The sequence below is a fragment of the Chiloscyllium punctatum genome, chromosome 50 (assembly GCF_047496795.1).
Source record: "Chiloscyllium punctatum isolate Juve2018m chromosome 50, sChiPun1.3, whole genome shotgun sequence".
NCBI lineage: Eukaryota > Metazoa > Chordata > Chondrichthyes > Orectolobiformes > Hemiscylliidae > Chiloscyllium > Chiloscyllium punctatum.
Window position 1 is genome coordinate 21,521,409 of NC_092788.1, and position 13,359 is coordinate 21,534,767.

The 13,359-nt window shown below is 44.3% G+C and overlaps 1 protein-coding gene and 3 non-coding genes across 8 annotated transcripts in view; 1 reads left to right on the forward strand and 3 right to left on the reverse strand.

Annotated features, from left to right (window-relative positions):
• LOC140470011 (uncharacterized) overlaps nt 1-13,359 on the forward strand; it is a 519,342-nt gene that overhangs the window by 142,667 nt on the left and 363,316 nt on the right. The window lies entirely within an intron of this gene.
• Nucleotides 2,742-2,823, reverse strand: trnas-cga (transfer RNA serine (anticodon CGA)). The gene has a single exon. It is a non-coding gene; the product is annotated as a tRNA-Ser (tRNA).
• On the reverse strand, nt 4,253-4,325 carry trnar-ucg (transfer RNA arginine (anticodon UCG)). The gene has a single exon. It is a non-coding gene; the product is annotated as a tRNA-Arg (tRNA).
• On the reverse strand, nt 6,428-6,509 carry trnas-uga (transfer RNA serine (anticodon UGA)). The gene has a single exon. It is a non-coding gene; the product is annotated as a tRNA-Ser (tRNA).

Here is a 13,359-nt window from a genome sequence, read left to right on the forward strand (position 1 = left end):
CTTGGAAATTGATTACTCTACTGGTAACTTAATTTTCCTATTTTCTTGGAAAACATCTCTTTTATTGTGAGCATCAGAAAAGGCTTTGTTTTGCCAGCAAGAAATAAATATGTGATTAACCTTTTTTTCTTTTCATGTATAAGAACACTGAGACTCCTCTGCACCGCACTTATCTTGCGTTTCTATCGATTTTAACACTAGTGTGTCTTTTGATTCTTCCCAACAAAGTGTATGACCTCGCATTCCCTACATGAAACTGCATCTGCCAAGAATACTCCAATTGTTGGAGGGAATCCTGAGGAACAGAATGTACATGTAGTTGGAAAGGCAAGGACTGTTTCGAGATTGTTAACATGGCTTTGTGCGTGGGAAATCATGTCTCACAAACTTGATTGAGTTTTTTGAAGAAGTAACAAAGAAGCTTGATAATGGCAGAGCAGTAAATGTGATCTATATGGACTTCAGTAAGGCGTTCAATAATGTTCCCCATAGGAGACTGATTGGCAAGTTTAGATCTCATGTAACAGCAGTGGATGTAACACCGACCCTTGTGGTACGCCGCCAAGACCTGGACACCAAGAAGAACATGTTCCAACAACTACAACACCGTTTCCTATTGGCAAGCCAATTACTGATCAAAGCTGCAATCTCTCCCACAGTTCCATTCCTCTGCATTTTGTATAATAGCCTATTGTGGGGAAACTTCTCGAACAACGTGCTGAGACCCATATACACCACATCAACCGGGTTACTGTCATCTACCTGTTTGGTCACTTTGTCAAAAAAGTCAACAATATTCGTTAGGCAAGGCCTTCCTTTCAAAAAACCGTGCTGACTGTCCCTGATCAGATTATTCTTTTCGAGATGGTCATAAATCCTATCAATAATAACCTTTTCCAACACGTTACCAACAACTGCAGTGAGACTCACTGGTCTGCAATTACCAGCGTTGTCTCTACGAAACTTTTTGAACAAGGGAACAACATATGCTATGCTGCATTCCACAGGCACTATTCCTGTAGACAACGATGATTTGAAAATCAATTCCAAAGGCACATCAATCTCTTCCCTTGCTTCCCAGAGGATCCTAGGACAGATACCATCCGGCCCAGGGGACTTGTCTGTTTTCACACTCTGCAGTATTTCTATCACCTTATCCTTGTGAACCTCAATATCTACTACACTAGACGCAAGTATCTATATATCTTCGTGCCAACATTTACATTTTCTATCCCGAACACTGTCAAAAAATATTTATTTAGTACTTCCCTTATCTCCTCTGACTCTACACAAAACTTCCCACTATTATCCTTGATTGTCCCAAATTTAACTCTCGTCATTCGTTTAGTGCTGACATACGTATGGAAAGCCTTCGGGTTAACCCTGATACTATCTGCCAACAACTTCTCATGTCTCCTCCTGGCTCTTCTAAGCTCTCTTTTTAGGTCTTTCCTGATATCGGTGGAACCCTCGAGCGCTCTAACTGAGTTTTCACGTTTTTTCCAGACATAAGACTTTGTTCCTTCTTCACCAGGCATTCCACTTCCTTAGTAAACGACGGCTCACGCGTTCTATATCTTCCTCCCTGCCTGACAGGTACATACTTATCTAGGACACACAGGAGCGTTTCCTTGAATGCGCTCCACATTTTTAATGTGCTCACCCCCTACAGTTTCCTACCCCACTCTGCACTTCCTAAATCTTGCCTCATTGCATCGTGATTTCCATTCCACCAGCTGAAACTCTTGCTCCGTGGAGTACACCTATCCCTTTCCATCAGGAAAGTAAACCTGAGAGAATTGTGATCGCTTTCTCCACTGTGCTCACCTACTTCCAAATCTAAAACCTGGCCAGGCTCGTTACCCAGTACTAAATCCAAAGTGGCTTCTTCCCTTGAAGGCATGTCTACATACTGTGTCAGGAAGACCTCCTGCACACACTGGACAAAAACTGGCCCATCTATTGTACTCGTACTGTCGTGATCTCAGTCAATATTTGGATATTTTCTTGAGTGTTGCAGAGTTTTTCATTGTCCCACAGTCCAGATGAAGTTTGTATTCCTCACGTACGGGAGCGAGAATTCTTTCAGTGTCTCAGATCAGTTCCTGTGCCGAGAACATCAGAGTCAATGTCCCTTCCTCTACTCGGACTGACAATTTACACTTCTTCAATCTCCTCTAATTCCATTTCCCAAAGAGTTTCTCAAGATTTCCAAAGCTGGAGTCTAAATTATATGGTTTGCTTCCTAAACATTTTTCCAACTCCCAACTGACAATATTTTCACAGTATCTCTTCACAATCCTCTGGCTTGCACCATGTGCAGGGATGAGAAGTCCCATTTGGTGGAGAGAGTTCCTAGGCTGTTGAGTTTCACTTTGGAACAAAGATGGTTAAGTGGCAATTTCCTGCGGTTGTTTGTAATGATGGGAGAGGGAGCGGTGGGGAATGAGCACTCTGATTAGCAGGAAGAAGTGTTGCCAATGACCAGAGTCAGAGAACAGAGGACAAGGGATGAGAGGAATCTAATGAAAAGCAGCACTTCTGCTCAGGGCGTTCATTAACAACTGCAGAAACCCGATGTGTCGGGCAGTGTATGTGGATAGAGAAACAGAGATAATGTTTTAAATGTGGAGCATTTCTGATGAAGAACTCGAGTTTTCCAAGTCTAATCAAATTACAGGCCTGGTTTGCAAAACAGGCTTTCTGAACTTTGAATTGTTCCAGCAGGAAAGCATTCATAACGTAGTCCGCAGGATTCGAACCTACGTGGGGAAACCCCAATGGATGTCGAATCCATCGCCTTAACCACTCGGCCATGACTACAGACAGCACCGCCCCCTGAGCATTGACCAAATCAGCCGTGATCTCATTGAAAGCTGCCGCTGACTTGAGTTACATGTTTCCATCTCCTTTCAGACCTTTGCTGTCATTTGTAAGGTGCGAGACACCAATGTCAAAGAAGAAAAGCACAAAGTTAGGAAAAGATATTTGCAGCCAAATTGAGTCAAAATTATTTCTTGAAAGGAAAATCACACTTGGCAATTTGCTAGATCTCTTTGCGAACATGACCAGCAGAGGTAATCAAGGGAGCTATTGATCTGAGTATTCTTGGACATGAAACAAACAAAGGTTAATGACATATTCATTATTTTTTAGCGAACGAAATGGTCTTTCCTGATGGTTACAATGAAAGAGATGGTTCCCAATAAAAGACAGAGATTAAGTCGCTTGTAGATATACTTCAATGTGATACGATTCACTATCAGCCCCTAATTACCCCAGAGATTGAGGGGGTGAGTTACTTTTCTTCACTCTTCAATTCCACAGCATGGAGGTAGAGACATGAAACCGCTCGAGATGGAGTTCTTGAATTGGGAACCAGCGACACTGAAGGAACTCGGCAAAAGTGAGGACTGCAGATGCTGGAAACCCTATTTTAGATCAGAAAATGCTGGAAAAGCACAGCAGCATCCGAGGAGCAGGAAAGTCGATGTTTCTGTTGCCAGTCTTTCTGCGTTCCGCAAACAATTTTCGTTTGTGGCTCAGATTTCCAGCAACTGCAGCTATTTGTATTATGTGAACATTCATAATGTTTTGGACAAAACCAATGACCTGCTCGCATCGGAAAATCGGCAGAAGTACTGGGACACCGACATGTTAGCTGAACAATACAACCATTCCATGAGCGGGAATATGATCCGGGCCACGGTGCTGAGAGTACCGAATCTTCACAAGTAAATAACAAGACAAGGCGATAGATAGTATCGTATTTGGTGTAAATAAAACACCCTTTATGAACATTTTCGTTGCAGATTATTTTCAACTTGTCTTCGTAGATTCACAAAGTGGGAAAAGGCCATTCCGCCTGTGTGCATTGCGGCTAATCAGAGAGCCATCTATTCCAGTCGCAGTTTCCAACTTTGGCCCAAAGTCTCGTGTGTTCGAATGTTCCCAGGTGAAATGTCAATGAATTTATCCTGTGTTCTTAAATGGCACAATAATGGGGCAGATGTATGACACTTCCACAACGACTTGTAACTCTTTTGAGGAACTCATGCTCATTTCACCCACAAAGGTGTACACACAGAAAGATACCCCCAAACCGGCAGAGGTCTCCGTTGTGGTGAGCTGGAATTTTAAATGGACAATAGGACAAATGCAATTTTAAATGCGGAAGCACAGAAGCGAGGACCCGGCAGGACTTCACAGAGGAGCGTCAACGTGGGGCACGGCTAAAGAGAGACATTCCCCTCGAGCCAGGTAGGACTCGAACCTACAACTTTCTGATCCGAAGTCAAATACGTTATCCATTACGCCACTGGCCCAATCGACACGCTCAGCAGCGGCAGAATGACGATACGTAATGACATGGACTTTCACGGAATCAGAATTTGAAAGGTGAACAAGCAGCGAAGATAATCACAAACACTGCTTCACTTCGAAGTTTCCAATTTGTGAAGCAGTGCCTTTCACTGGCAAAGGAGAAATATTTGTCCTCAGCTGCCTGCTTCAGGGTCGCCTCCTTCTCTGCTGGAAGTGTCCATCGTTTTATTCACAGTCCCGACGCGATGTCATGATCCACTCCAGTGAAAGCGTGTCATGGTGTCGTCCAAGCAAGACCCTGCCGAAACTCAGCGAGAGACATCTGGTCATTTCGAGCTCAGGATGTGGAATTAGACGAGCTGTGTGACACCTTTTATTGGCGCCACCACTTCACTGCAAATTAGCGGCTCAAAACGAGCCGTTGTTAGCATCAGCTTGATTTGTACCATCCTGCAGTGCATTTGCTAAACAAAATCAGATCGATCCCATCCGGCCCAGCTGACTTATCTATTTTCACACTCTGCAGTAATTCTAATATCTCTTCTTTGTGAACCTCAATCTCTTCTAGTCTAGACGCAAGTATCTCTGTATCTTCCTCGCCAACATTTTCATTATCTACAGCGAACTCTATCGAAAAATATGTATTTAGTGCTTCCTCCACCTCCACTGACTCCACACACGACTTCCCACTATTATCCTTGATTGTCCCAAATTTAACGCTCGTCATTCTTTTATTCCTGACATACCTATGGAAAGCCTTAGCGTTAACCCTGATCCTATCTGCCAACAACTTCTCATGTCTCCTCCTGGCTGTTCTCAGCTCTCTTTTTAGGTCTTTCCTGATATCGTTGGAACCCTCGAGCGCTCGAACTGAGTTTTCCCGTTTTGTCCTAACATAAGACTTCTTGTTCTTCTTGACCAGGGATTCCACTTCCTTAGTAAACGACGGCTCACGCGTTCTATATCTTCCTCCCTGCCTGACAGGTACATACTTATCTAGGACACACAGGAGTTTTTCCTTGAATACGCTCCACATTTTTAATGTGCTCACCCCCTACAGTTTCCTACCCCACTCTGCACTTCCTAAATCTTTCCTCATTGCATCGTGATTTCCCTTCCACCAGCTGAAACTCTTGCTCCGTGGAGGACACCTATCCCTTTCCATCAGGAAAGTAAACCTGAGAGAATTGTGATCGCTGTCTCCACTGTGCTCACCTACTTCCAAATCTAAAACCTGGCCAGGCTCGTTACCCAGTACTAAATCCAAAGTGGCTTCTTCCCTTGAAGGCATGTCTACATACTGTGTCAGGAAGCCCTCTCGCACACACTGGACAAAAACTGACCCATCTATTGTACTCGTGCTGTAGTGTCTTGAGTGTTCCAGAGTTTTTCATTGTCCCACAGTCCAGATGAAGTTTGTATTCCTCACGTACGGGAGCGAGAATTCTTTCAATGTCTCAGATCAGTTCCTGTGCCGAGAACATCAGAGTCAATGTCCCTTCCTCTACTCGGACTGACAATTTACACTTCTTCAATCTCCTTTGAATCCATTTCCCAAAGAGTTTCTCAAGATTTCCAAAGCTGGAGCCTAATTATATGGTTTGCTTCCTAAACATTTTTCCAACTGCCAACTGACAATATTTTCACAGTATCTCTTCACAATCCTCTGGCTTGCACCATGTGCAGGGATGAGAAGTCCCAATTGGTGGAGAGATCCCCGAGGCTGGTGAGTTTCACTTTGGAACAAAGATGTTTAAGTGGCAATTTCCTTCGGTTGTTTGTAATGATGGGAGAGGCAGCGGTGGGGAATGAGCACTCTGACGAGCAGGAGGAAGTGTTGCCAATAACCAGAGTCAGAGAACAGAGGACAATGGATTAAAGGAATCTAATGAAAAGCAGCACTTCTGCTCAGGGCGTTCGATAACAACTGCAGAAACCCGATGTGTCGAGCAGTGTATCTGGAAAGAGAAACAGAGATAATGTTTTAAATGTGGAGCATTTCTGATGAAGAACTCGAGTTTCTCAAGTCTAATCAAATTACAGGCCTGGTTTGCAAAACTGGCTTGCTGAACTTTGAATTGTTCCAGCAGGAAAGCATTCATAACGTAGTCAGCAGGATTCGAACCTACGTGGGGAAACCCCAATGGATTTCAAATCCATCTCCTTAACCACTCGGCCATGACTACAGACAACGCAACGCCCTGAGCATTGACCAAATCAGCCGTGATCTCATTGAAAGCTGCCGCTGACTTGAGTGAAATGCTTCCATCTCCTTTCACACCTTTGCTGTCATTTGTAAGGTGCGAGACACCAATGTAAAAGAAGAAAAGCACAAAGTTAGGAAAAGACATTTGCAGCCAAATTGAGTCAAAATTATTCATTGAAAGGAAAATCACACTTGGCAACTTGCTAGATCTCTTTGCGAACATGACCAGTAGAGGTAATCAAGGGAGATATTGATCTGAGTATTCTTGGACATGAAACAAACAAAGGTTAGTGACATATTCATTTCTTTTTCTGGCGAAGGAACCGATCTTTCCAGATGCTCACAATGACAGAGATTTTTCCCATTTAAAGAAGGCAAATAAGTCCCATCTCACGCTGACACTATCGTGAGAGCTGCTGTTTCACCATGCCACTGAATCAGGGTCAATTCCCGCCTCAAGCAACTGAATGTGTGGAGTTTGCACATTCTCCCCGTGGCTGCGTGCGCTTGCTCTGGTTTTGTCCCAAGGTCCAAAAATGTACCGGTTTGTTGAAATGGCCATGCTAAATTGACGGGGTTAAAGGAGAGGAATGCATTTGGGCTCGGGCGGGCCGTTGTGGAGTTACTGGGCCGAACGGCCTGTTTGCACATTGTAAGTATTCTAATCTACAGTAGTCAATGACCAAGGTATGGCGCACGTTGTTCGATGGGGCATATATAACTTTTCGATTGTTTTTCTTCAAAGTTTCTTTACAATTCAAACGGGAGAGGAAGAAGGGAACTGAATGTCTCCCATAATTCTTGCCTTCTTTTATCATTCACAGGCGGTATTTTTTCCTGTACGTTTTTTTTTACACTATGGTTACTGTTAGTGTTCTTGTAAGCCACAGCGGCTGGTTTCCCCTTTCCTCAATGTTCCTCATCTCTACCCAAACACACTTTCCATCCATATCTCCTGTATCAAAGTAATCTCTAATCATTGCATAATTGACATGGAAACTGGACTTTTCACACGCCTGTGTATGTCATTTTCCAATATTAATTGATCATTTACTGTGTTGCAATTGCGCACGAGAAGAGGAAAATAAAATAGAGGCCGGTGGTCCGAGGTTTCAAACACACGTAATTGCAGCTAAAACGCAGATTACTGCACACAATGCGATCACGGAAGCATGCACCGAACTGTCAGGAAGCACACAATAAGTACAATGCTGGATGTTATGTCAGGAACAGGACTAGAAACACAACAGTAATACGTCTCTTGGGTCCTATTTCTCAATGAGCTATCGTGTTTTACATATGTTCCATCGGGAGTTACCTCACACAAGGAAGTAACCAGTGCTGCAGACGGTCATATAATCCGAGATCCAAGTCCCGGAGTCAGAGACACTCAGTGCCCTGTGTGTACCTACAAGGAACAGCTGTGCATGGGGTTTACAGTGTAACTGAACTGCATGACTGCAGCTCGATGGTCGTCTCTCTGTTTCTCCTCTCTAGTTTTCTGTGCAGTCCCTGCGTGCAATCTTGTCAACTGCGTTTGTCCGGCACAAGATGGGCATTGGTCACTTGTCTCTGAGACAGGTTGTTGGTTTATGTGTTGTCATAATTCCGAGTGTAAGGAGGAATCTGGCTGTCAGTTCCCAGAAACTTACTTTAATAAATGGAAGCGTGCTTTTTAACTTGCCGCGTGGCATATACTCATTGCAAATTTCGTGCACTGCGAATCACGTTGCGGGACTATCCAATTTTGGCAAAGAATTTGTGTGGCACTCACGAGTTGCCACGACCAGCTATCCCTAGTAGCAATACGGACAAATGGCAAGAACTACAAATTCGATTAGAGCAGCACAAGGTTAATGTGACAGGGCAAACCGAAGGCAGCCAGAAGATCTCTGGGTGTAGGGCAATCACCCAAGGTACCTTTTCATATGAAAGTCTGTGTATCAGTAGAATCTGGGACCCAAGTTGTCTCTGTTGGTTATTCATATTCCAGACAACCTGCGTTGTTCCCCGTTTACTCTAAAAGTGAATAGACATAGTTATTTCACCGTTATTTCGAAAGAAGATCTTGCATTGAATCTGTTCGCCGTTTTTTGATGTTGTGGCGAAAAGGTGGGCAATCGCGATGTGAATCGTTGCTATGCATTCATTTCCTTCATTACTGTCCTGGTGAGGGAGAAAGGTGATTGGGTCTCTCGATCAGATGGGGGCACCGGCGCATTGATGGCCTAATTTAATCACGGATATAATTGGGAATGTTCACTTTTGATGGTTCGTTGTTGTGATTTGTTTTATGATACTTGAGCACTTTCTGGGACTTGGCAATACACTAAATCTCCAGTAGGTTTGGAATTGCCTCGCTGTTATTTGTGCGAGTTTTTCATGTCAGAGACGACTCACAGTGCCTCACAGACAGCACTTAAGCTTCGGTGTGTCTGATCATGGTACTGCCTTTTCAGTTTTGATATTGTTCCACGTTAAGAGCATTCAGTTTTTGGATCCGCTGGAGAGCAAAGTGGGTAATGCGATATGTGAAGTATTTTTCTTCAGCCAAAATCTTTGATGGCGAACTTGGGAAAGTGTCAAGAAGACCTTCCAGGCGCAGTGTGTCTAGAGGCTTCTGCTTAACTTTGTGGGCGGCACGGTGGCACAGTGGCACAGTGGTTAGCACTGCTGCCTCACAGCGCCGGAGACGCGGGTTCAATTCCTTTCTCAGGCGACTGACTGTGTGGAGTTTGCACGTTCTCCCGATGTCTGCGTGGGTTTCCTCCGGGTGCTCCGGTTTCCTGCCGCAGTCCAAACATGTGCAGGTCAGGTGAATTGGCCATGCTAAATTGCCTGTAGTGTTAGGTAAGGGGTCGATGAAGATGTTGGGGTATGGGTGGGTTACAGTTCGGCGGGGCGGTGTGGACTTGTTGGGCCGAAGGGCCTGTTTCCAGACTGTAACTAATCTAATCTAAAGAATGGCCACTGGCAGCAAATATCCGGAAAACCTTCATCTCTGGATTGGTTGGGCTCATCCACCCTCCAAACAAAATAGCCAAACTCGCTGGCTGAGTAACAAACAACATGCGCTTTTTTTGCAAATGGTGTATTCAAACCGTTGCCGGTGCCTGGAGCATCTCAGACGTGTTGAGCATGGAAACAAATCCCGCGATCCAACTTGCCCTTGCTGAATAGATAACCGAAATCAATCCATACATTTCTGCCAATATTTGTGCCTTATCTCTCCGAGGTCTTCCTGTCTATACACCCATTCAGATGGCTTTGAAATGTTGTGAGTGCACCAGACTTTGCCACTAAATGTGGCAATTCATTCCACACACACAAAAGTTCTGTGCGAAAAACATGTGTCCCTCACATCCCTTTTAAATTTTTCCTCTCTCACATTAAACGTTTGCTACGTAGATTTGAACTCGCTTGTCTTGTGAAGAAGTGCTCCCTGACTATTTACTCTGTCTGTCTTCCTCATGACTTTATAAGCTTCTGTGAGGCCATATCTAAGCCCTGAAGCTCCTGGGAATCTGACGAAGCCTATTCAGTTTCGTTCTTATGTCCAAGCACGGCAAACCTTGCAAATCTTTGTAAAGGTTTTCTAAACTTACACTTGCAAGAAGTGTGTCCAGCTGCACCACTTGTTTGACTGCGTGGCCACTCTGGAGCTATGGGTGGACTCACTGTGGAGCATCAGCAATTCTGGAGAGTTATGTTGCCTTCCAAGTGCTCAGGCCAGGGATGTCGCCCATCGGCTGAAGAGCATTCGAAAAGGGGATCGTGAACAGCCAGTTGTCTTGGTGCATACAGGCACCCACGAGAAAAAAACGAGATGAAGACCTGCAGGGAGAATTCAGGGAGCTCGGAGAGAAATTAAAGAAGAGTACCACAAAGCCAGTAATCTCAGGATTACTGCCGGTGCCATGTGACTGCCAGCGAAGAAATGAATAAAAAAAACGGCACGATGAACACGTGAGTTGAGGAATGGTGCTGCAGGGCGGGTTTCAGATTTGTTAGATTTTGTGACCAATTCTGGGGAATGTGGGACTATAAGAAAATTGACGATCTACATCTGAACCAGACGGGAATGTATGTCCTTTCGGGAGTTTTTGCTACTACTTTTGGGGAGGTTTTATACTAATGTGGCAGGGGGCTGGGAACCACAAGATTAAACAAGTCGGCAGTGATATGGAAACTGGAAACGCTAAGAATCTGGAAGCTAGCATTAATAAATGGAAGAGTAGTCAGAGAGCAGATGAATGCAAAAGAACTGGTGGCCTGAAATGCATCTACTTTAATGCATGGAGTATAGACAGATGAACTTAGGGCTTAGATTGGTGCCTGGGAATATGACGTTATTGCGATCACAGAGATTTAGTTGAAGGAAGGGCATAGTTGGCAACCAAATGTTCTAGGATATAGACGCTTCAGACGGGACAGGGAGGGAAATAAAAGGGGAAGGAGTTGCATTGCTGGTCAGGGATGATATCATGGCTGTGCGAAAGGAGGACACCATGGAGGGCTTGTGTCGTGAGATGGAGCAGTGAAATAAGATGGATGAGGTTAGATTTTTTTTTAGAAGAATACAGCGCAGTACAGGCCCTTCGGCCCTCGATGTTGCGCCAATCAAAGCCCACCTAACCTACACTAACCCACTATCCTCCATATACCTATCCAATGCCCGCTTAAATACCCATAAAGAGGGAGAGTCCACTACTGCTACTGGCAGGGCATTCCATGAACTTACGACTCGCTGAGTGAAGAACCTACCCCTAACATCAGTCCTATATCTACCCCCCCTTAATTTAAAGCTATGCCCCCTTGTAATAGCTTACTCCATACGTGGAAAAAGGTTCTCACTGTCAACCCTATCTAACCCCCTAATCATCTTGTACACCTCTATCAAGTCACCCCTAAACCTTCTTTTCTCCAATGAAAACAACCCCAAGTGCCTCAGCCTTTCCTCATAGGATCTTCCTACCATACCAGGCAACATCCTGGTAAACTTCCTCTGCACCCGTTCCAGTGCCTCCACATCCTTTTGGGGGCTGTATTACAGTGAGCGTGAGGTGTAAGTAAAAATAGTTTAACAGATCATGAAAAGACGTAGAGGCAATAATTTATTGTTGATTGGAGATTTCCGTTTTCCCAACATTGACCGGGATACTCTTAGCGTCAGAGGTCTGGATGGGATACCATTTGTAAGAAGCCTCCAGGCGAGTTTTCTGGAGCGGTATATCAATAGTCAGACGAGGAAATAGGCCATATTGGAACTGATATTGGGGAATAAACCAGGGCTGGTGATAGCAGTTGCCGTGGGTGATTTCTTTGGGAAGTGTCCAATATTCTGTAAGTGTTAGAATACTCATTGACAAAGATGAGAGTTGTCCTGGGAAAGAGTACTAAACTGGGCCAAAGCTAATTACATCAAAATTATGCAGGAGGTCGGAAATGTAGATTGGACACAGCTATTTTTAGGAAAGTCCACAGTTCATACGTTTCAGGCTTTCAAAGCTAGGTTAAATATAGTGCAGGAGAGGCATGTGCCGTTGAAGGCAAAGGATTTGAAAGGCAATATTCGTGTACTGTTGATGACAGGACAATTCTACGACTTGCCAAGAGGAAAAGGGAAGCATACATAACGCCTCGGCAGCTGACAACATGATGGTCCCTGGAAGAATATGAGAAGAGTAGGACAAGTATTAAACGAGGAATCAAGGGGCTTAAAAGGGGTCATGAAACAACTTCACGCTAGCACAATTAAGGAGAATCCTAAAGCCTATTATTCATATATAAAAAGCAAGCGGGTAACCAGAGAAAGGATTGGTCCACTAAAGGAAAATCAAAGAAGGCTGTATGTCGAATCCGAGAGAGTGAGTATAATTCTGAATGATTATTTTGCATCAGTGTTCACTGAGGAGAGGAACATGATGAATGTTGAGTCTAGAGTAAGACATTTGATTAGTCTGGATCATGTTGACACAAGTAGGGAAGCTGTGTTGGGCAGGCTAGGGGTAATTAATGTGGACAAATCCCGAGGAACGAATGGGATATATTCCTGGTTCCTGAGTGATGTGAGAGAGGAAATAACTGGGGCCCTGACAGATATCTTCGTGGCATCCTTCAGCACAGGTGAGGTTCTGGCCGACTGGAACGTTATTCATATTGTCCCCTGTACAGGAAGGATAGTAGGGATATTCTGGATAACTACAGAACAATGGGCCTAACATCAGTGTTGGGAAAGTTGCTGGAGAAGGTACTCAGGCATAGGATCTATTCATATTTAGAAAATAATGTGCATATCAGTGAGAGGCATAGAGTTTTTCGGGGAAGTGCCCAACTTGATAGATGAAGGAAAGGCTGTTGATGTCATATACATCCACTTCAGTAAGGAGTTAGATAAGGTTCCCCATGGTAACCAAATGCAGAACTTAAAGTAACATGGTGTGCAGGGTGTTCTAGACTGGTGGATAAAGAACTAGTTGAGCATTGGGAGACAGAGAGTGGCAGTTGAATGGAGTTTCTGGAAATGGAGAAAGATGACCAGTAGTGCTCCACAGGGCCAGTGTTGTAGCCACTGTTGTTTGTGATATACTTAAATGATCTGGACGAGAGCACTGTTGCAATGATCAGAAAGTTTTCAGATGACACGAAGATTTCTGGACTAGCAGAAAGTATAAGTGACTGTTAAAGAATACAGGAGGATCTAGATATACTGGAAAGTTGGGCGGAGAAGTGGCAGCTGGAGTTCAAAACAGACAAATGTGAGGTGACGCATTTCGGTCAGTCAAATTCTGGATGGGGTTATACAATGAACAGAAGAGGTTTGGGGGAAA